The following is a 24751-nucleotide window of genomic DNA, read 5'->3' on the forward strand; positions in this document are numbered from 1 at the left end:
GGGCAATAAGTTAAATGACGCGAATACACAAGCTCGCCGAAGTACTCCAACACTTGTAAACTCTTACGTAGATATTATTATGTCTTGTCCGAAACGTTTTGAAATTTCATTAGATGTCCGACTACTCCGATTATATTTAATTTAATTATATAAATCTGGAAATATGTATACGGACATCTAATGGGTATAATAATCTAACGATACGAATATGTAAATAACTAAAGATGTAATTAAAAATACGATAGACATAAATAACGATAGCGTTCAAAATTATTAATATAATTGGTGAGATTTTTATTACGACGTTGAGACCCCAAGACCCCAAACGACGATTAATAATTTCCTAGATTCTCAGGTTCATCTTCTTTTTCTCTAAACGCACTAAGTATACATTTTCGGATTTGTTTCGTCTCGTCACGTCGCCAGTGCGATTTTAAAACGTTTGACGTAATACGAATATAAGAGTTTTCTATGGTAAATGTTCAAATGTGTATTTTCGCGAGTTAGCGTGAGGGAAGATAGAGGAAAATTGTTATTAGCCGAGATTACGTACGGAAACTAGCAAGGCGATACGAAAATCGGCGAAAGCAATAAAATTTTGTATGCGCTATTACGAGTGAAACGGTAGAAATTATTATTTCGTTATTAAATCGTACTAAACGGACTCAGGATAGTGTTTGACACCTGGCGAGAAACAGCCAACGCAAATAATAATTCGCTGAATTCCGGGCGAGACATTTAAAGCTCGTATTGAGCGTGTACTGCGACAACTTGAAATTCAATTAGAAACTTACTTCGATGGTGAAACAGTGTAGCTAGGTGTGTTATCCCCGCTTTCTGAACTTCGGTCAATTGTAATTGAGAAATCTGAAATAGAAAATTATTATTAAAATATCTATTCTTTGAAATTTGAAGAAAATCGGATGTACAATCTCATAAGATATTTCGTTTCAAGACAACATTTTTCCCTAGTGAATTTTCCAGATCGTATTTTAAAAGTATGCCTGTCGTAATACCAAATTATCAAGACTGTCAAGGTATTGCTCGTTTTCACAGTTGTACCTCTGATTTTTATAAAATTTCGTCAACATCAAAATTATTTTTGAGACGCGTACATCTTCGTAACAAATTATCTCCATCTCCGATCGTGTCGCATTAAAATACGATCCCTCGATCAGAAAATGACTTAAAATTTGTAAAAGTACACCTTAGAGTACTATATGAAAATTATTCTCTAACACAGAGCACTTTAAATAATTCCAGTAAACGCGATCCACTGTAAACGCAATAATTAATACACAACGATGAAGAACAGATCTGGCGATAAGACAGTAGATAGGGAGAACGGAATAGGAAGGCAAGTAGAACGAGACGCGAATAGTCAGCCTCGGCTGCGTCGGCTGTAACTTTCGCCGATTCAGCGTGGATCGAGCAACAACGTTTCACGAGAAGACAGAGGAGGTCGGTTGTAATTGGTAGCTGATGTCGCGGCATCGAACGAAAACCGGAGACGTTTTGTCCCTGATTGAGCGAGTCGCGCCTTCGTGCTCGTTCATTGTGCATAATTTCTCGCGTATTGTCGCCCATCAGCTGCCATTGTCTCGTGGCCGACAACTAGAGCCGCCGATTGCTTTGTAGTCGAGGTGACAATCGAGAATACAGCCTGTTCTCCGTTTCCATCGTTCGGGTAAAGTGGCGCGATTGTTGCTTTATGTGTCTCTGTTGATAATTGTCTCTCCTTTCGTTTCCAGTTGATCCGCTCGAAGGTTCTACGACGCGGCACGGCCAAATCTCGCGTAGGCAGAGTAAAGAGTTAGTTCGGGTGAAGAAGCGGCGGCTCGAGTTTCCTTTCTCGCGCTTCTTCGCCTTATTAAATTAAAATCCGTTCCCTAGAAAGGTGTCTGAAAAGATTCTCCATGGTTGCGAAAGCCAGTGGATTTGGCAAATGATGTCACGTGTGATCTCGTATCAGGGAGCTACCGTCGAAATCCAATTGAGAGGCGCGGGCAGAAGCAGGTCGATCGTTGATATCACGCTAGCTGGGAATTTCCTGAGAAAGATCGCGCTCTTCCACAGCGGAATTCGAACGAACGGGCCGGTCGGTTGCGTGAATCTAACTACGTTTCCGGTTACCATTGAATTTCCTAGCCGTTGAATAGCTGCCACTGAATTTCCAAGCTCGTGGGCCGCAGCTAACAATGGGAATGCGGATACGGAGTTGCTTATCCGCCCCACTGGGAGATCCATTTACTTGGACCTGACGGTCAGCTTCCATTCCTCGCTCAACTATTCAACACGGATTTCTCTGCTAAGAAAACGGCCAGCGCGTTCGTTTTCGACTCTTAAACGAGAAATCACCGCCGTTCTCGCGCATACGGCCACGTGTAAGTTAAAGGATTACGAGGTTTTATCCGCTTTGCGGCGAGCTGGCCCGCGAGCTCGTAGCAGTTTGCATTGGAAACGGGACGAGCGAAAGGGAATCCTCGATTTTTTATTTCTATTCGCCTTTGTTTCGATACAGCGCGGTATATTTCCACAGCGATTAATCTACTCTTCGCTTGTTTCAATGTATATAACTCTTGTTAATCTTGTTTAACGGTCACTCTGTATATCTACTCTAATTTGTTTTCGTTGGCGGTACAAAATGTCACACTCATTACGTTAATATGCCAGTTTGTTAGCCATCGCGGCGAAACAAATAGATCACTGCGCCTCGTATAATTCATCTTTCTAATGTCCTTGATGTTCTGAAACAATTAGCGATCGTACAATTTCTCTACGCGGGTCTCTAGACTCGGTACGGCCACGTATTTTCAGTTTACAGATCCAGCCATCGAATAATCCATCCCCGACGTCTCAAGATCGAATCTTGCAATTTCCATCAGAACCTAAAGCCAACGACATCAAAGCCGATGCTTCGAACCCCGGATACAACGCGTTCGTCAGTCCATCTGGTCTCATGGACAAAAACAATCTCCATGGAAGAATTCCTCGAGTGTTGGTTCGTTTCCATCGATCGACCAAGACAGGAATGGAAAAAAGGGAGCACCTGGCCTCTCCGTCGTTACACGTTCCTCGGTCTATCGAAGAATTCGTTCCGCGATTCAATTTCTCTCCTCTGTTCGAGAGATCTTGGAAAAAGAAGTTCCCCCTGTTCGACTCCAATTTCTTCTCATCGATCGACGCCTCGCATTCACAGAATTATAGTCTAAAGAGACAACTTCGCACAGAGCAGGAACGCCTGGACGCCGCGATTATCCAGCCGGAGGTAGAAACGAGCCGTGATTTCAAGGAAAACGAGATGGTTGAAGTAACGGGCGGAAACGTCAGGGCTGATGTGGCAACGATTCGCTCTACTTAGAGCAGAGAGACTCGTCGCGATCCACGTTGTTCTCGCCACGTTGTCCCGGTTCGATCGAGTTTAAGAGCACTTGGCGACTTTCGATTCTCCGAGTCGACCGACCGCAACCCACGAAACACGTACGCAACTGCAGCTAATCCTGCCAATTTCTACCGAGTGCTTCTTAATCGACTTTGCTATTTACTTTTCTCGTTTTATCGACCTCTTCGAGTTTAATCATCCTCGACGACAGGAAAGGGCGTTCGAAAATAATTGCATCTTGACGCTATTCTAAATCAATTTACTATGTATGTGTCGTTCTAGTTCATTGGTTTCTCTTCTTGTCCCACTTACGAGTACCTTTGACGATTTCTCATTGGGGTACAATAACTCTCTGACTCACACAGCACCGAAGCTGCAACATTTTTCATCGAACACAACGTCACGGTGCTCCCTCATCCTCGTCTATCTAACCTTCTCTCGTTCCATCGTACGAATACATCCTGCGAGAAACTTCTACCGACATAGACGAGATGCGACAAAAACAGCTTTAAACAGGCTTTAAACAAAATCCAGTCCGACGAGTTCTGAAGAATTCCTCGTTGGTTCCAGCAACGTCAAAGACGCGGAGTCAGGTACACGGACGAATTAACCCCACCGCGTTCCTCGGATTTTAAGCGAATCTTTAACATAAGATAAATTCGTCGTGCACTTAGGAAAACGTCTACCATAATAAAATCAAAATTGCATATACGAACAACGATTTCGCCACATTTTCTATCAACTTGGCATACTTCTTAACATTAGAAGAATACGCTCGAAAATGACGAAAAGAACACAGCTGAGTCAACAACCGGGCTATTTCGAAGACTAAAGCTCAAGATGCAGGAGATGGTAAATCGAACCTTTCGCCGGACAAACTTCGGTTCCTTCTGCTACTTCATCGTGTTGCGTTCGTCCTGTTTGCTCTCCGAGCTGCAGGCCGAGGCTTTAACAAGCCGCAACTCGTAAGAAGCAAAGTGGATGACAAAAAAAGGAGTCTAGCGAGTTCCAGGCAGATAATATTTCACGGCCAGTCTGACTCTGACGGACGAGAGGGAAGATATGGAATTTTCGTTGAGCAGCCAGTGATGCGTGCGAATGCTCTCCGTGCGGTTAGGTCTATGGCCTATCGCGTTTCCGCAGGAATGAACGAAACCGCCTTAACGCGACCGTAACGAAATGTCGCACGCGCGAACACGCCGCCAGATACGCCACGCCGGAGACATATTTACCCTAGCTACGGGGTAATACGTTAAGCGGCCTTCCACGCTAGTAAATGTAGCGACGTCGAGAGCGTCGCGACGATCCGTCCACGTTAAACGCTCCACCAGCGGATTGTATCGGTTCGAGTGTGAAGGATTCGTTATTGTGCTTGCGAGTCTGGCATCGAGAAGATAAGCGACGCGCCCCGCAACGGACGCACTCTTCGGGTAGTTGCTCGAAAGACGCGCACGCTTTTTCTCTTCTCCTCTTCCGTCGCAAGTGACGCGAAAGATTGGCGTCGATAGCGTGCAACATCTTCGAGTCTCGTTGAACGATAGACGAACATACGGGAGGAAGCTTGGAGATGGACAAATGGAAACGTGGTCGTGTGTACGCGAATTAATCTCGACTTAACGTCGTCGTTATACTGCGGAATTTTATGCAATTTCCTATTTTTCGTAACACGGCCAAAGATAATGGAATTTACGTAGAGATTTGTTTCAGCCATTAAATATTACTGCAAGCACTTCGCTTGGAATGTTTTGCGTGTCACGCGCACTTTCTGGTTTTTTGTGTCTTTAAATATGCCATCATGTGGCTCGTTTCCTGTAGTATTAGATTGTCCGAAATTTCGTTTTAGAAGGAAATAATAGAAGCGCAATGTTTTTTGTTTTATATTAGTTTATTGAATTATGCGCGAACATAATAATAGAAATAGGACGAAATGGATCACATCTAATTCGATAAAACAATATAAAACAGAAATTGTTGTTCATCTATTATGAATCCTTATGAAACGAAAGAAACTTTTCGGATAAGCTAATAGATAGAACAGTAGAATACTTCCAAACTACGTTTTAATTTTGTTGATGGAGTTCGACTGACATACTTCATTTATATGAAACAAGGAAGTGTTTAATACTTAATACTTATGAAGGGGAGTATATGTACGAGTATACAATGGCTGCAAAAAGTATTTGTACGCGGCCTTATTTTCCAGTGAAGCGCTTTTTAGCCGACCTTATATTTCATTTTCACAGTATCAATATTTTGTAGTCATATGAAAGCACTAGCGAATGACATAAAATTTCATCTAACTTAATTGAAGCTAATTAATTAATATATAGATGCTGCAACAACTACAACGGTGTATAAATACTCTTGTAGCCACTGTATCTTAACCATACAATTAAATCCTATTTTTATACGTAACGTTATCATACGTGAAAATAAGATTTTTGTTATAACCAGAGACTTAGACGAACGGGCCGTTGGTTCGCGATCTAATCGGATCGAAAGCTTGTATCCAGTTACTGTCGTCTATGCTGGCAGCTAGATCAAACATCGCAATCATCCCTCGCGCTTAATCAACGCTGTCGTGCTCGAGTAACAGGCACAGCGTTATATAGACGCAAGTGGCTAGTAATTCTAGACGCATCTTGGTGATAGAGAAATGGTGGTACAGGTTCTTCGAAAAAATAGGTCAAATAGATAAGCAACGTGTTTCCACGGAATTTCCATTGGCCGACTCGAACGCGTCTTTGCCTTCGTCAAATTTCCATCGCACAGATTTTGCACAGATTCTACGAGTAGAAGTGATAGAACGCGGTAACAGGTCAGCCAGTTTGTCTGCGTTTCGAAAAAGGTCGAAAGCCAATCGCGAAGCGGCTCGATTACGGCGGTTCACTTTGTAGCGCGACGAAACATGCAAATCAGCCCTTGTTATGGAAATTCTCGCGTTGCACAAGGCTCGCCCCTCTTCTACTCCCACGAAATCATTATTCCAGCCTTGGACCAGACAGTTTTTCACGAGAATCGCGGCGATCGATCAAACTCGTGAAACCGTCTCGCTGCCAAGATGGAATAACGTTCGAAAGGCATATTAATTCGTAAGTGGGACGCTTTCCCCGCTGATGGCTCGTGGATCGTTCTTCTGGTACATCGTTACCATGTTTCCTCCGCTTTTTACTCGATGGGATCCACTCGACCATTTTTCACCGGATTCCGAATAGATCTGATGCGGGACAGCTATGCTGACAGAACCAGCAACCAGGAGTAGGTCGGCTGAACGAGAAGAGGGGACCTGCCACGCTGGATCTTCCCCGAGGCAAACTATGGAAAGGGGGAACGCACATGTACGCTACGCTACAGAAAGAAAGCCTACACGCTTACCTATCTTTCTACGAAGTTCATTCGAATTCCTGAATTATGGAATGTAATTCCTAATAGAGATATTAATTCCTCAAGTTGGATACGCGTGTATAGAAATCGAACCGCGATGATTTTATTCGTCATAGTCGTTATAGCTGCGTAGAATGGAGCATGAAGACTACACAGTGGAAGAACACGATAAATCATATTTTCCAGTTTTTCTAAGACTGCAGTTTTAATTATTTGCTACGAAGAAGATAATTACCATGTACTTATTTTTCTGCGATCTTCACATTGTGAGATATTCACGTTGATTTTTATAAGAAAATGTACGATAATAATCTTTTATAATCGTGAAACATTGTAGGATCGTTTTGTCAATCGACAAGCTCTTTGTCTGCAAATCTTTCATTTATGAATTACAAGTTTCATTAAGAAAATTCGCTTAGATCGATAGGACAGTTCGCGACGTTAATACAAACAATGATGTTCAATTAGCAAATATACATAGTAGTATATGTAGTAAATGGTAGAGCAAATAATTGTTACGTCTTTTAACAATTTTCAATTGCATAAAAAGGTAGCAAAAGAGCCATTCGCGATTGTTAATTCATCGCTAATTACCATGCTCCTTTTCAAATTCAAACACTGTTGCTACACATCGTCCAACATGTCTGGATACTTTAATTAACGGAAGTGTACACGGTGGAACGAACATTTCCGAATGAAGTTTTACGTTTCGTTCGTAATTCATCGGACAATGGAACTATTCGTTTTCGAATCTGGTTGTCGCGCGTCGTTTTGAAATTCTAATTACACGGAGAACGCGCATTGGCCCGTATCTAACTACCTCGTGGAATTAAGCGTATCTTGTCGTGCGCTTACATTTGAGTAATTAGCGAGATTGCGGCGCAACTGCGCTACACGTAAGTATTCCTGGTCTGCGTACCTTTGGACGATGCAATCACGGCGTATCGTTTGTTAAGGGGAACTGCGGCTATGTTTGTGCACTGCTAGACGCTACGTATATTTTCGTGCGTAAGCATTACGGCACATTTACCCGCTCTATACAGAACGTGATAATTGGTTCAAATTCTCGAGGAATTATTTGATCGATTAGAATTTTACCTTTTTCTTTTTTACAAAAATGTCTAAAGGCTAAAAACAATTCGTTGCCACGCTGCTTCTCGAATTTCTACGATCGAATGTCACTGTTGTTTCGACGAGTAGAGAGACTTTTGATGTTTCAAGAAAATCTATTAAACTTGAGAAAATTACAACGATAGAACAGTACGATTTCTTCTCCGTAAGTTTCCCAATATGTTACAATTTATGCAGACAAAATATGCAGATTTTTATGCGTTACACGTCGGGTGATCGATGCCCATTTTCAAATTTGATTCTAATCCTATCATATAGAAACCTTTCTCGACAAATCTCCTGGGTGGGAAAATTTTCGAAATCGAAAATGAGCGAGAAAAGCGGTGTCAAGCTGGCAAACTATAGGATAGGAATTGTGATATCGCTTGAGCCAACTGGTGGCCCAGTGTTTCCAATGCATATGCAAAAGAACCGGCTGTTTCCTTTTTTTCCCCTCTTTCAATGCGCCGCCCGTGCATATTCATGAGCCGCATCCGTAAAAATCCTGTGTAATATCAAGCTTGCATCCGGGCATCACGCGACGAAATTTTGCGAATTTAATGACCGATGTAAATCCCTGAGAACTCCAGAAAATCTATGGCACCGTTATATTAGAAAATATGAAGGTTCAGAACGTGGCGTGGGTCAGAAACTCGCAATTTCCCTGTTTTCTAATATATTAACCCTTGTAATGGATTCAAGATGTTTAACCCTTGAAAGCTATAGCTGCTGAAATTTCATCCGGTGCGATGTTTTATTAGAACGATACCATCGCTCTATCACCATTATTTTTAATCCCTGCAGACAACAATTTCTCTCTTCTTCATCTGATACTGAATAATTACAAAACATCAAACTCCGCTTGTTTATAACTTCGTTAATTCTTTTACATAAATAGGATACACCGCGAATTACCTTTACCCTTTTCTTCTTTAAACTTTCATTTTCTTTCCATGGGATTTATGTATACCTCTTTAACAAAGTAGAATGCTTCGGTCTGCAATGTTGGAATGTGTGCCGCTTCTTTCATTTATATTTCTTGCGTATCATATTATTTCTTCAACTGTGATTTTCGCAATATTCCCGGCTCCATCTAACCAGCCGTGACGTATCTGATAAATAGAGAAATAGGACCAACATACTCTAAATGGAGAAGGTAATCGAGAGAGGGAGAGTGCAATTACAGCAAGATAACGCGTGTACGAGACTTCACGCGGCATGTTAGCACGCTCCTGGAACCTTGCTCGCAATCACACACACACACACGCATAGACACGCAGACACACCCTTAGTCAGAATACCCACATGGCAATTCGATTTAATACAGGAAACGCCTGCGCCAAGTCAAAAGTAAATATTAGCATCGCGTACAATTTAATAAAGTATATCCACCGCAAACGCGATTTGATTTGGAATATGAAATTCTGTTCAAACCTAGCGTTTGCATTGTTTCTAGGCCAATGAAACGATACCTCTGACGTAACTACAATTGTATGACCATAAACGCCTCCAGGAAGAGCGCATCGATTACTCTCGCCAACCCGAGCAAACATTTTGCATAATCGCAATTAACATAATTCGGCTGGCCGGAAGATCGCGTTTCAAGACGAATCGCGAACCACTCGGCTACTTAATCCTCCCGCAGATAAAAGCTCCAGTGTTTTATCCAGTATTCGCTGCGAAAATCGTCTCTCGTAACCGGTAGCCGACTGTTTCATTGTATTCGTTAATTCCACTGGTTGCACTTTTGAACGAATCTCTTCCTTTTTTATATATCTTTTTTTTTTATTTTTATATTTTCCTGGATAGTTTGTACGTTACATTTCATAGGAAAAGTGAAGTAAAATATGAAAGATAGCTAAATATACGCGTCGCGTTGAAACGTTAATAAGAAGCGTTAAAACCGTTTTGACGAGCAATATTTTCCGTGGTGGATAAATCTCGAAAGGCATTCACGAGTGACTGTAACAGCTTCTTTTCTAGAAGCATATTTCCGCGATGTTTTTACAGTAGAGGAAAAATCAAGTGTACAAAGCGTATCGTTCGATCGAAATCCGGGATCTGTGTCTCTTGGAATTTTTCACCGAAGTCTTCGTATTACTTTCTTCGTTTAACTATCCACGAATACATGTACATTTCTATGAGATCGTTAGATCGTGGACTTCTATGCGATTACGAGAAATTGAAAAGTGGAAAAACATAGGAAATCGGCATAGCGCGGAAATGTATTATATATAAAGTAACGCAAAGATTACCACCTGCTGTAACATTTAATAAATAAAACGAATTTCTACTTAGATCTTATTCTATTCCATTGCTTGATTCGCCTCTGCGAAGATACCAGTTTTCGCGGATATCCGCGGTGTAAGGATTACCGAGAAGCAAACTTACATTAGCCAATTCGCATTAGCATCGCGCAACGGGAATTGAATAGATGCAGCAAACAGAGAATCCTTTAGGAAGCTGCGAAGCGTGTCCAGGTCCCCCAATTCCGGGGGTGCCGTGAAATGTCTCCGCAAGGAGGGTGAAAAGTTCAGTGGGTCAGAGAATGGGGAAACACGGTGGCCCCTCAACGAGCCGTGTAACGAAGCCAGAATCCACGAGCCCCCTCGGTTTGCAGAATGCGTGATAAACACGAGGATTTTGGCGCACGGAAGACCGTGCGAGGCAACGTAACGGCAATTAACGATCGCGTAGACTCGGTTGGACGCGTTTCTTGCTGGTCGTCGATCGAATTAAGAGCAAAGCATAGCTCCAAGCCTCGCTCAGAGAGCGCCGGTTCCAGAGGGAGAGCCATGAAAATGCGATAAAAAAATACGACGGTCCCTGGACGCCGTATATTTCCCGCGGCAGGACGTTTTTAGGCTGAGACACGCAGTCGCAGCGCGAACGATGACGTCGAATATGCAGAAAAGTTCGGTTACACAGTCGATTCTAGCGGTAATTCTGTGGACACGAAATTGAAAAAAGTGGTCTAAAGGTAGACAGACGGCTGCGCTTTATATACGCGGCGAGAATTTAGGTCGCTGGATGATTGTCTCGCGTCTGTAAAAAAAGAAACATTGCTTTCACAGAGAGATCAAAATTACCGATAACGTCACCTGCCTGGATAAACTTTAGGGACGTTTCGTAATTCATCGAATACGATGAAGGCTAAATATCGTGATCCGGTTCGTTACACGTTTAACGAATATATGTTGCCACGCCACAGTGGCAAGTAATAGATGATGAAACAAACGTTAACGCGGTTATCAAAAATGATTTAAACAACTGTTGAAACGTGCGACAGCCACGCCCAGAAATGGGCGCTTGTGCATGTAGAGCGCAACAATTCGCGAGATTTCGCAGCGAACATCAGAGTCCAGTTTCCGGGCGACGCGACGATCGTGCCGCAATTGGCGATCGATTTGGCTGCTCGATGGCTGCTGCTCGATTTGCCGCATCTCGAATAAAATATAATCTTTGACTAGGGCGGTGGGATGCGAGTGGAAAACGCGTGTTAAAGCATCGTCTCGATGAGTTTCGCGCGAGCTGCTGGCTCGTTCGAGAGAACGAAGCCCCACCAAAGCCAGCCCGTGTCACCATCGACATCCGCAGTGCCGTAGCTGGCGTCCGGCCAAAATCCTGCACATGCAACCCCTCCGCGGCCTGGTCTGCTGCTTAGTAAATCGGGGTTACCCGGGATTCTAGCCGCGCGTCTTTATCGCGGGGATTTTCGACCGCTCGTCCATTGGGAAGCACGAAGCTCGATGATTATTAGACGGGGATTTCTCTTAAACCGGCAGTGATATCCAGGAAATTTTCCCAACGGCGGCTCGTAAAGACACGGAGAGGAGCGAGCAAGATATTTTTCCAGGCGAAATACCGACCTGTTTCACGCCTTTACGGTTGTTTCGCGCAATCATCTGACAATTTATAGCTTAAAGATCTACGATTCCTCGGTAGGTTATTGCCGTAATTGAAATAAACGACGTCGAACGGAGATTCAGAAGCCGTTACATGGAATCAATGGTCGTGAAAAGAAGCGACAGATGAAAAGGGAATGATCGAGATTATACAATCGCTCGTGAAAGTGTTTCAAGACTCACTCAGTGTATATATATATATATATACACATAACGTAATAGTATTTGGAAAGTATCGTATGTATTGTACTATATGGAACGTTTCAAAGTTTCGTTAATACTGTGATGAGACACGAATATCGTGGTTATATCAGTAAAATTCGAAACGTAACTGAAAATGTATAGGGCATTACATATAGAATTGAGATTTAGCTGTACATGTAAGCGTGCATACACATATCCGCTCATAACTATTGGAAATTTGAGATTAATTTCAGAGATGATTAGGAAATTATTGAAACCTTCGACGATTCCCGTCTCGTTTGAAATTTTATATAAAACTGAGTAGGAATCGTAGAATTTTAAAGCGAATAAAGAATTCGTACAATAGAAATCTAATTTTCGCCGACAACATTAAACGCCCAGCTTATATCCATTAACGTTTTTCAGTCATTGTTTCAACTGTTTAACAGTGCAATAAAACGAAGAGTTTGTAATGAACAATTTAGAGAATAATTACTCGGCGTACGTGTGTGTAACAGGCGTACTTACAATTAAATTGAATCTCACATAAAATCACACGTGCCAAAGCTATCAAATTGCGATCGATACAGAAGCCAGAGCACGCGTGGATGTCTCGATCGCTGAAATTAGATTTTGAAAACGTTATCATTTTCATCTCAAACGAGATCGGTCTTACATAGCTTGCGAATCTATTTCGTGCGCCCGCTAAAGTTTCTTCCACCGAGTTTTTGTGCCTAATTCCAAGGGATTCGATAGAATTAGGGATCCGATGGTTACACCACAAGCTTTCCTTCTTCGGGCGAAAGGATTTCCCCCAAGATTTACGATGCAGTCCGATGAAAACTATTTATCTTGTAATGGCCGACCACGATAACGTCCAGAAGAGCGGCGTTTATGTCCAGATGCCGGCCGTCTCCTGTCAATTTTTATCTTTATCTCCGACACTTTTTTCTCATCCTTCTGCCTTGTCAATGGCGAAGAAAGATTACATTGTTTACCGTACGGAAAAATGGACACGCATCCACGCGTTGTCGATTTATCACTCGTCGTTTATCGATTTCAACTAGATTCCGTGTAACAGTAACTACTAGAGAACACGTGTGCAAATAGGAAACTACCGTCACACCCAGTTTCCGGTGAATTCCATGTCTTCCATTTTGCGCATCAAAGTTTCACGTCGTTTAACCGGCGCCTCTCCTTTCAAACGCTTTCCAATTTCATTTCATGGATAGAACCACGTGAATCAAGTTTGCGAATATTTAACAAACCAATGTGGTTTGCTTGACCCGAAAAACGCGTAAGATCGTGATACTCGTTTGAAGTAAACTCGATGCGATCCGAGTTTATAAATTCGATGAATTTTAACCACTTTTGAACTATGGTTTCCTGGAAAATTCTTGCAAGGTCGACGTGCATTTTTTAGAATTTTTATGCAATTTCAGATTTTTCAGAAGAGAACTGAGGAAACGGAATCCACGTGGCGTGTAATTTAAAATTAAATTAAATTTAAAAAACTTAGGATCGATATATTCCATTGATATAACTATATTTTATACAACTTCGCGCGTGTTATTGCATTCTGTGGAATTTTTGTCATCTTTAGGATTATAAAAATATTTACAAAATTCGCATCTTTGTTGTTAACTGGATAAAGAATACCCATTCGATGCGTTAATCTTTTTCATGCGTAATGTATTAGGTCTTTCGAAAAGTTTCTTTCGTTTTATAAGGAAATAATGGATGCACATTGTTCCGTTTTATATCATTTTATCGAATTACGTATGATCCATTTTGTCCTATCAAAATAAAGTTTCCAAAGTTCGACAGATTAGGTTTCAAGTTTGTGCAAAGATGCGTTGTTGTAAAAGACGTGTCTGTAAAAGAAAGACACTTCCCGGACAACCTAATATCTTCGAAAGGCTTAAATTATGGCATCTCGAAATGCGTCGTTACATAAGTTTCAGAGAACAGGTCGATCGAACGAGAAGGCAGATCGCGAAACTGGACAAGGAAAGTGCGCAAAAGGAAAACACGTTCGCCGACATTCCCGTTTCCTGGCTCCATAATTACTCCAGTAATTCGTGCCACGTGCACGCCGCTAGGTGAACGCAAGGCATTCGAGCAACGACAACGATTATACGAAAAAGAGGAAAAAGAGCACGGGGTAAATTGAATATTTCTTGCAGCTTTGGCGAAACCACCTCGACTACCAACATTTTCCTAACGTAATTAGCGTTCTGTGTTTTCTCGTTCACTCTTAGTTTCTATTTGCCAGCGAATTCAAAATCTATCGCAACCTGCTGACACAAATAATGCACTGGTTCGTGAAATTTGAATATTTAATGTAAAAACCAGTTATGAATATATTACGCGTGTTATCCTACGAATAATTCAAATTTTACCAATACCATTATGATACTCGTGTCTCATTACAATATTAATAAAATCCCAAAACGCTTGTATAACGTAATAATAGTAATCGCATAATGTATCGATCACGTAATATATTATTTTCGCGAGTCACGATGGTAATAATAATCTCTTTTCGAAAAATATATTTCTACGGTGTATACGTAAGAAAGGGACGTGATATCTGTCGCTGAAATTCGAATACCACGAGCGAGAACACGCATCCTTTCTCACACTTCCTGTTGTTACTTCTTGTTGTCGCAGGACCAACAAGGCTGCAGGGCTTGGCACTGTTATCACGTCTCACTAACGACTTTTTCTTGCGAATTTTCTTGCCTCGCCCGCCTTCCTCCCCCACGCCATTTCCATATCTTCCGGTGGCATCTCTGGCATTCGTCTTGTCTTTTCTCGCCTATCCTCGCATGGACAATCACAATCTGTTCGATTGTCGCGATATCCATCCCTCGTGTCTATTACGTACATATTTCTGCGTGACCTGAGTCTCATAAAAATATGCGTTTGCATAAACTTGCGCAGTCCACCTTATCATTTATTAATCACTAAAGCTGAACCGACTGATGCTAGCTGTGCCAGTGTTACTACTGTAAAGTCATTCCTTCGATCACGAGTCATCGACGGAACTTTTCTTTCCTTAATGTAGTTTACAGTGGATGGAAAATCGGACGTTGACTTCGAAAGTTCGTTTCATCGAGTTCTCGAAATGGCTGCAATTTTCGACGAGAGCCAATTAGACCTCCCTAATCTAGATCATCGCACCCTTTGCCGTATTCTGTCTAAGCTTGTACAGTCCTCGGAACGGTCCCTTCTGATCCCAGTTATCGTGTTAGAACGGTGAATCCTTCTGCGAGGAAGTCATATGGAAATTCACGATAACCTCGGGAAATTAATCTCGTTAAACTTGCATAACGATCATCCTCCAAATTTATTTGACAATTGTGGCCGGATTCGATGACTCGCGCGTCGTCTTACGAACCTTTACAATGTTCCATCTTCGCTTTTTCAGAACTGTAAAACCATCCCAAAATTTGTCATTTTCATCGAGGATTCAAAAGAAGCCATGTTGGTCAATTGAACTTCGTCAATTGAAAGATAGAGAAACAAATACTTTTTAACGTTAGAATCTACGATTATACAATATGTCATGGAAGCAAGCTAATTTTTTTTAAAGAGAATTTTATGCATTTATAGAAAATGCATTTATAGAATGCATATAATATGAGAAAATAAATAAAATATCCAAAGCACTGTCTATATCACTTCGTAGGTGAAACAATCTTCCACCGAGCTTCTACTTTCCAAATTACGCTCTTTGAAATGTGAATTTGCACAAAAATCCGCAATCTACTAACGATGCATGTAACAAATAAAATAAAAAATTTTGGGAAAAGTGGAGTCGATCAGTTCGACTAGAATTGATAATTATTGAATGGTTTTAAAGATAATTCAAAAGTTAGCAACGAAGGGAAAGTAAGTTGCTTTGCCTTGCGTTCTTTCGAAACATATACGAGACAACCTGTGACTCGATTTGCGCGCGTTTCAAAAACGCAACCGCAAAAGTCGTGAACACCAGATTTCGGTCCCGCGAACGTAATTAGAAATTTGTGCCGTGGCTAATTCATTCCGGGATAATTACTCGCTGCCGGACGTGACGTGTCGTAATTTCTGCCACACAACGACGTTACACTTTTCCTCTGACATCGATCACCCGGGTCGCCAACGTCGTCACCGTAGCCACCGTTTCCTGAATATCACGGCCGACGTTCCACAGTAACATTTTTTATTCCTTTACCAGCCACTTACGGCTTATCGAAAAATCTAACGTTTTAACGTCGTTGGCAAAACAGTATGCAACAAATTGTAGTTAGAATATCTAGATCCAAACACGTATACCACTATTCACACTACTGTGTAGTTTGACAGCTTGCAAATTATTGCAAATATATGAAATACACCTCAAACGAGGCTCTTTAACCGAATAAATAACGAGGCTACGCTCTACACTTGGCGAATGAGACAGATGGAAATGAAGCAGCTGAGGATCAAAATTTCTATATGAAATTCTACGCTGTCTCGCTCGACGAGAATTCTCAATGTTTCTCTTTAACTCTTTTCGGTATCCAACTAAGACATGATCTACGTTTAATAAACAAGGCAGATAGAAATAAACGTTTCAGCTAAGATTCAACATTTCTTGGATGTACGAGATTCACCACTGTCCCACTTAAAAATGATCTCTTTTACTAACGAATTTTTAATGTTTCCCTTTAACACTTTTTAGTATCCAACTAAGAGACGACGCTGTATTTTACAGTCTTATCACAGTCCTAGTCCAATAAGCGAGAAAAATAGAAAGTTGCAGCTAAAACTCCAAGTTTCCTAGAAATTAGAGGTTCGACACTCTCTCGCTGAGAGAAATTTATTTTACTAACGAATTTTGGATGCTTCTCCTGAATTGTCTTTAGTATCCAACTAAGAGAAGTACTTGTTCCAACGTTTCGTTACTTGACAGAGATTCGTAATAAAAAGCGCTACGGAGTTTTCGAACAACGCGATATATCGATAAAAGGATGAAAAGCGTCGAAATTTTCCCTCTGCGCTTGAGTCATCGTGTCGAGGCACGCCATGATATAAAACACGATAACTTGGCGTTGTAAATCGAAGAAGAGATCTTATCGTAAGTCAAATATTACACCGTGTGCTGGCTTGTCAGACTTCTCGACTATCCTTCATTTCTCTACAACGACCAGGAGCTTTCTCGGCTTCTTAACGACGATGCAATTCATCGTAAATTATCATCGGCGATTTTACAGTCTCCTCGTTGCAACGATTTCGACGAGTTACACGAGGCAGTTTACGCTGAGCGTAAATCAGCCACGCGTTTCGGCCGAATAAAAGCTGCTAACGGTCGATTATTCGCCGGCTTCCAGCCATAAACTTTCGCCGCTAATTTACGTATCCTAACGGGCATTTATTGACCCTTCGCCTCTTTCCCTCTACCTGTTCAGGTACCGGTAGCTCGATTATACAGCGCGAATTATGATCGTATCTCGAGCATCGGACGGACTTGCGGCGAGTGGCTGGAAACGATAAAACCGGGCTGCCAAGTCTACCTCCACGCTATAAACTTTATCTCGCGCGTAATGCGAGAAAAACGTAAACGCGAATAAAATCGAGGATCTGCGAAAGGATGAGCGAAAGAGTCAGACGTAAGACATAAATTTGTCCTGATTTTATACATACGTACGTCGCGTGTATTGCAAGAAATTTGAAAACAAGTCGAATTTTATATATTAGGTCGTCCCAAAAGATTATTATTTTTATTTTATTATTATTTTATCGAATTACGTATGATCCATTTTGTTCTATCAAGATAGAGATCACAACGTTCGATAGATTAGGTTTCACGTTTGTATAAAGATGCGTCGTTGTAAAACACGTGTCTGTAAGAGAAAGACGCTTTTCGAACAACCTAATATATGCTATAATCGTTTGATTTAATCGTTTGATATGCCCGTGATCGGCAAATACTCGATAATTTGTCTATTTTAGCCAGAGTGACCTTTACGCATTCTAACTACGATATCTCGTAGTAAAATGTATATTTCAGTGGAGGTACTTGATCCATTTTATTTATCGTTGCTTGCATCGAACAAAAATTTCGTTTCAAGTTCTTTTTCAGTCGATTTTAGCGAAAAGGTGTATTTCAAGAACTAACTTCTCCTTCCAGTTAATTTACAAGCAATCGGGAAACGATGCTTCTACTTCGACGGTTCGGTCAGCCAACAATCGGAGAAAATCATCGTGATTCTTCTCGGTCGTGGAGCAGGAACGCGCTCCTTACTCGTTTCATTGAAATAGTCCGCCATGATCCAGCAGACCGGCAACTTAAAATCGAGCACGAAGAGCGTTTTAGCGAGTTGTAACGTATAACGTCGATTTAAGGCCACTTTCATTGACTTGCCAGCGAACACCTTTTCGGCGACATATTGCAAAGAAAAGAGGTTCAGCAGGAAGTAGTAAAGTGATTGCGAGAGGAACGGGTAGAAGAACGCCGGAGGTGGACGCGCCTGGTTTATGATCACGGATATATTCCATTTTCGTCTTCTGGTCACTTTATCCGTCTCGTGGAAGGCCGGCTAAAGTACGTTTGATTGTAAGCTGCCCGCTGTGGTTTAAGACTGATTTACAGTAAAATGGTGGTGGCGTGGTTCGCGCGCACGTGAGTGGACTTCGAGGATTCAGTTGCCGAGCGTTAAGCTGCTGTTAGTTCCACGACGGGCTTCCCTCGTTCCTCGTTCCAGCTCCTACAGTTTTGCTCTTGGTTTATCCATCTGCTTTTGGTATGGGAAGGCGGACACGGCGTCTTTCCAGCTTCTCTAAATATCCGCGAGCTTTATCTCTTCCACTCTCGTTGCTCGCTGCAGTCCGGCGATTCTTCTCTTTCGCCCATTCAGAGGCCGTTGCTTTGCTTACTTGTTCGCTTCGCTCCTTGTGCTCGTCTGCCTCAAAATTTCCCTCCTTCCATTCGCCGACCGTACGTACAATTTCTCCGCCAGCCGCCGACTTCCCCTTATTTACCGTTCCACCTTGATTCCTCCGTCTGTTGCTTTTCTCCTTTTGCCCACGCCTTTTAAACACTCCCTTTGTCCGTTGTTCCTTGCCGTCCGTGGCTCCTCCTTCGATTCCCCGATAAAAGAGTTCCCATCGGGTGTATGTAAGCGCCAGGAAACCAGCTTCTTTCTCCGCCGCTTTCACCCGTTCTTTTTTCTCCCCGCAGCTCCTCGCGCTCTGCTAGCTTGCTGCTTTCTCGTTTTTCTTCGCGTCCTCGATTCAACCGCACACCGCCACTAAATCGATCCGGCGGCAGCGAGAGAAATGACAAGCCGCGAGATGGAAAAACGCGAGAGCGGAGAAGTTAAAAGGAGAAAAGCACGTGCAAGAAGGAAAGCGGCATGGAAGTAGAAAGGGAGCATCGGTAGCGCGACTCCGACGAGAAAAAGAAAGGCCGTGGCAATTAGGCGGACGATTCAGCCCTCCTTAAGGGGATCATCCCGGCACAATGTAGTCGGAGAACCGGTCGATCGGTGCCTCGGCGTGAAATTAAATGACCGCCGCTATTTAGACCCGGATAGAACAAATTGCTTCTACGGACACCCACGGACACCCAGTCGACAGTCAATCGTATATCGGTGATTGGATTATTACATGGCGTTTAATTCGCACTTGCGTGTCCTGTAAGCGACTTACACACCATTGTCTAGGGTCTTTTACGATGTAACTCGTATTTTTGCTTTTTATTTATTACGGTTTTCATGTTCCTACAAATATTTCCCGTTTCTACATTCAGCGCTCTAGTAACCAGTTTCATGTTATTAAAGCTATACTTTTACACGATTTAGGAACGAAATATGCGCTGTTGGTATTTGTCTATTTTTGAGCATTTCGCAAAATGTTACGTTGGTTTTAAAAATTAAATACAAAACTTGTCACTCACTTTTCCCATATGATACACCGTTTTCCGTTTCAACTAACGATAAGCTATATTCGAATATCCTGATTTAAAGGGACAAGCGACACGAAACTCAGAAATTCGACGAATACAAACCTACCACATTTTTTCCGCGTGATTTCCATTTTATAGATACGTATTTCACCCTGTTTTTCTCGTAGCTACGTAAATATCCACGATGCAGTTTTGAACATTGAAGCAATAAGGGACTTTAGCAGCCGCCTTTTATAACACAGCCTCGGAAACTAGTTTGTACGGTTTCGATTCTGAAAATAATCGTAGTAAAAGTCCAACGACAGTGGAAGTTAGATCGAATTCTTTTGACGGAAGTCGCAAGGGACGTGAGGCGATCACAGGGAAACAGTGAGCCGCATCAGGACTCGATTTAACGGAAATGCAAACTAATGGGATTCTTTCGGCAAGACGCGTGTGTCTTTATAGGAGCGTTTCGTATCCGAGTAACTGAATTGCCACGTATACGTTCTCATAGTAGTTGCAGAGCTTCGCTGCACAATAGTAAGCGCTAGACGCCTTATCTACTACCATGCGTTCCAGTTAAACTCTTCTCGTTCTAGTGTCGCGTAGATCGTCGTTTCCAGTTAATTCGCCGATATTAATGCCGCTGAACGCGCAACCTTACGTTTCATAAAAAAGTACAAAGACTATCGGAATACTTAAAAAGAGAATCGGAATACTTAGAACGAGACAAAGATCATTTGTTCGCGCGCAGACTGCTTAATTTCGTCTTTGTCGCCTAATCTTTATTACTGTTGATACAATACAATTACCATGATATTTTTTGTATGCTCCGTTGCCAGAGAATTCGAGCAGTAAATACAACCGCAAGGTTTCACCTGTACTTAGAAGGTTTAACGCGAATGGGGTTAGGTCTATTAACTTGACGTCCGTTTCTGCTTCAATTTAATTGCATCAAAGAGACGAGACAATCCCTTATTCGAGATTCAATGGCATTCAAAGTGATTCTACGCGTGTTACGTCGCACGAGCAACGTGATCCTTCGCTACTTTTAGTCGACTGGACGAGTCGTTAGATACATACGCTACTAGTCGCTGACATCCGGACACTTTCGTCGATCCGTAGCTACGGTATGTGAATCTTTCCAGGTAGACAAATTAATGGTAAATCGGTAGTAAGAAGCTACATTTACTATCATCTTGTGCAATCACCAAACTATAACTCGAAGATACTTACTTACTGAAAATCGTAACGATAGTATATCTTAATATGTACTTATGTACACTACATATATGTAGGAATGTTATACTATTAGTTTGCACTCACACGAAATCGAATATAATAGCCCGTTTCACGTAATCGTCACTCACTACTTCTACCACACAACAACACAACGATCTTCACACGACAACGATAAATTCAACTCTGACTACTCTCTCAACTCTCGTTACAATGTTTTCCATGTTCTCTTTTTTCCTTAACATGCCTTGGAAACGCTCACAACACTCCTTGACAATGCTAATAAACGATTACCCCTCACGCCACGTCCTTCCCCGATGTCACACTATCCCACATATATTTACTATTCAAATATCACTGCTTGTATTAACATTTGGGATCTTTCTATCCGTTCGGAAGAATCTTCTTATCTTGTATGTTGCTCCTAATTTCATTTTAAGATATATCTTTCTAACTACCGATTGACGCAAGAAAATCAAGAAAAACGGATGCGTCGTATCTTTCCCTTGTAGTCTCCAGTCGCGTCAAGGAGACACGAACAAACTAGTCTCCGTTTCAAGCTTAATACAACTTTCAATCCGACTCTGTTCTACTTACCATAATAAGCATTATCAAAAATACCGATTACTACAAGATCAGTCGCATCACTGATACTTTTACCAAACTCCTCTACGATCTTCAGCCTCGTATTAAGACACCTGCCAGCAATTGACGTATAAATCACTCATTTACATCGCGTTTTCCTTTCCTAAGTTCACTTCAATTGCACGAAAGAAATGCTCTCTCCCTTTCGAATTTAATACGACAGCTTTTAGACTGATTCTACTTGACGAATCAATTTCATGTTTCGTAAATCTATCCCTGTTAAACCCACCGGCCTCATCTGTCACCGAATGCCCTGTATATTGGTATGGAGAATCAAGAATTCGTAAAAGCAGCTCGTAGGCGGAAAGTTGGAAGGTTTTCCCGATCGGAAGGCAGAGTAAGTGAGAGAAGACGAAACGATAGAGCCGGAAGCATGAGAAAAGAAAAGGGCATCCCGATCGTCTCAATTCAGTCGTGTCGGCGGCTATAAAGTTGTTCTTGAAGTATTCCCATATCACCGGCCGTTGGTATGCCAATATACCGGTGCCTGGGCTTTGTCGCCCCTTCTCATTCCTGGAGCCACGCAGTCCCTTCGCCAACGTATTCCCTCATCGACCCGCTCTCGTCGTAGACCGTCTCCCAGGAAGCCATCGCATACCCGGTTTCGCACGTGGTGGTATGTCTGCATACCATCGAGATAATGATTGGCAGCAGGACTGCCTGGAGTCCGACCAGGACGACGACAATCCTCGACAATTCGTGCCGGCCTAGCCAACCCTCTAGCCTCCAGACGATATTAAACCGAATTACTGAGGAGTCTTCGGATCCCCGTGATTCTCCGTGATCAGGCTGGTACTGCGAGAAGCGAAGCAAAAATGCGATCCCAAACGTGATCGAGTGTGGCATCGTTTTTAGATCAGGCGAGTAACACCGTAGGTTGTAACGCCAAGCCTCAAATATACTCGTATTCCGTAAATTTCGTCTCTTAATACTGATTCGAAAGGTTTGTGTCGGTCTTCTTATCGATTAGCTACATAGAAAAGTACTTTTAACGTCGTATGGACGTTCTTGAATATTTCCGACGACGAAAACGTACGATTAGCTTGGACTTCCCAAACAGGCTGAAATTTCATTGCACGTAACGTAATTGTTGGTATTTATCAGCTATAGAAAAACTGATAGCAGAAAGGCGAAGACTCTTAACGATGAAGAAGCGATTACTTCAATTTTGTGTCGGATACTTCTCGCGGTATTGCTGACAGTTATCTGTTCCGCTGTCTGTATTATACCAATTCGCTGGTCTTGTCGAATACAATCTTTAGTTTTGTACAACTATGGTATTTTTCTTAACACTTGTGTTCCAACACAACTTTCCCTCGCGCGTCTCTTTCTTCGCACGATTTTGCGATTCGCGTCGCGGTCTCGAGCGCAATGTCGTCACGTTAATGAGATAATTTCGCGTGGCCGGAGATATTAAACCGTTTCGGTAATTGCGGACGTTAATAACGATAGACGTGTTGATGGAACACACGAGCAATCCGTGTTTCGGCATACTAAGCGGCGCAGACGTGATGAACTCGTCCACCACTGTAAATACTCGGACCTAATCAACGCAAGATGGCCGGATGGGAATTACAGACGAATTTCGTGGTAAATATTTGTCACGACCGACAAAAGTCCCGAAGGACGCTTGTTTCGAGATTTCAATCAGCCTGCATGCGGCCATCCAAGAGTCTCTATTACCGAACTAATTATCACTAATTAGCATTGGTTTAACCGGTAAGACCCCCATGACGGTATAAACACAAGCTCGTTATCGACTCGTCTCCTTGTCCACGATCGAACTTTGCGCGTATAACGCTCGTCGAAACATCTGCGAAGTTGCATAATTTTATTCGCAAAATTTCAAGGAAAATATCTTGGTTGATAAGTTGGCAATTATTCGAAACCTTAAGGGAACGCAGCACTCTGTCGCTTAGGATAAATACTAAATACCACGAAAACATTGCGCGAGTTGTAGTATGAAGCAGATTCGGAACGATTCTATGCCAGCCACGTGCAAGAAACTAACGCAAATGCTGTTAATGGCGAATAGTCGAACATTGATAACGCGATTAACTCTCACGTTGGAAATATTATTCCTCGTTTTTCTATCTTCCATTTAGAGAATTATCGTATGAAGAATTATTATAAATTTAACAGACGCAAGGAACTTAAGAAACCAGAAACCGTAGCCACGACGTGGCATCTTTACGAACCAGATATCGCAGCGTGTTCTCGCGTACTCGGTTTCCTTAACAGGTGCAATTTCCAAATTCTAGCTTTCTGCGAATCGCGTTCAAAATCCGACGTACATCAGAAACTGGTAAATTTATAATCTCGGAACTTTACGTACGAGTTGATGTATCTTTTCAGAAGTTTTTCGAGGGCTTAAAGAAAAAACAGGTAAATCAGCAAAGTTTAAACTTTCCTTCTTCCGCTACTGCGCCTCGTCCTGGCAATTTACAAAGCGATTTTTTTTCGAATAAAAGAGACCTAGTAAATGACACAGAACACGACCGATAATTCGACAGACAGATTCGAAGTCAAATCGCTCGATTTCGAGGATCCTTTGACAGCGTGGCCCAATCAGTCGAGGAAAATTGATCGCTCGAGCGCTGGGATGCGCTACCTGTGTAGTTTCAATTCACGAAACGCAATGGAAACCGATATGTTTCGAACTTGCAGTCGTAGCTGTGAGCTGGGCTAACGAGCTGCCTCGCAGCGAGCGGCTTGCGTGATCCCTGTCGTGGATTTGCGTGCAGGTACGTGCGTAGGGAATTCTTCGAGCCAACGAAATTCCAAGACGCCGGCCAGTGAGGTCGTTTTACCTGCTTCGTTTAGTCGTTTGTACTTGCATATTTTACGCTATCGGAAATACCAGGTGTTTTTGCGGGATATCAATCTCGTTGTCAGCGTTGCCTCGGAAGAGCAGGATGAAGGCCAAAGACGATATCGATACCGTTGATCACAGTATCCACAGCCCTTTTCTCTGCACGGTTTCGATAT

The 24751-nt window shown here is 42.3% G+C and overlaps 1 protein-coding gene and 1 long non-coding RNA gene across 9 annotated transcripts in view; one reads left to right on the forward strand and one right to left on the reverse strand.

Annotated features, from left to right (window-relative positions):
* LOC126870003 (complexin) overlaps positions 1–24751 on the forward strand; it is a 325327-nt gene that overhangs the window by 233454 nt on the left and 67122 nt on the right. The gene's annotated exons all lie outside the window — the stretch shown is intronic.
* Positions 1–24751, reverse strand: part of LOC126870014 (uncharacterized) — a 302893-nt gene that overhangs the window by 178817 nt on the left and 99325 nt on the right. For all 8 annotated transcript variants that reach the window (XR_007691080.1, XR_007691073.1, XR_007691076.1 and 5 more), the window contains one exon: positions 795–867. This is a non-coding gene — a long non-coding RNA (uncharacterized LOC126870014). The remainder of the gene's footprint in view (positions 1–794; positions 868–24751) is intronic.

Source organism: Bombus huntii, chromosome 10 (genome assembly GCF_024542735.1).
Source record: "Bombus huntii isolate Logan2020A chromosome 10, iyBomHunt1.1, whole genome shotgun sequence".
Taxonomy (NCBI): domain Eukaryota; kingdom Metazoa; phylum Arthropoda; class Insecta; order Hymenoptera; family Apidae; genus Bombus; species Bombus huntii.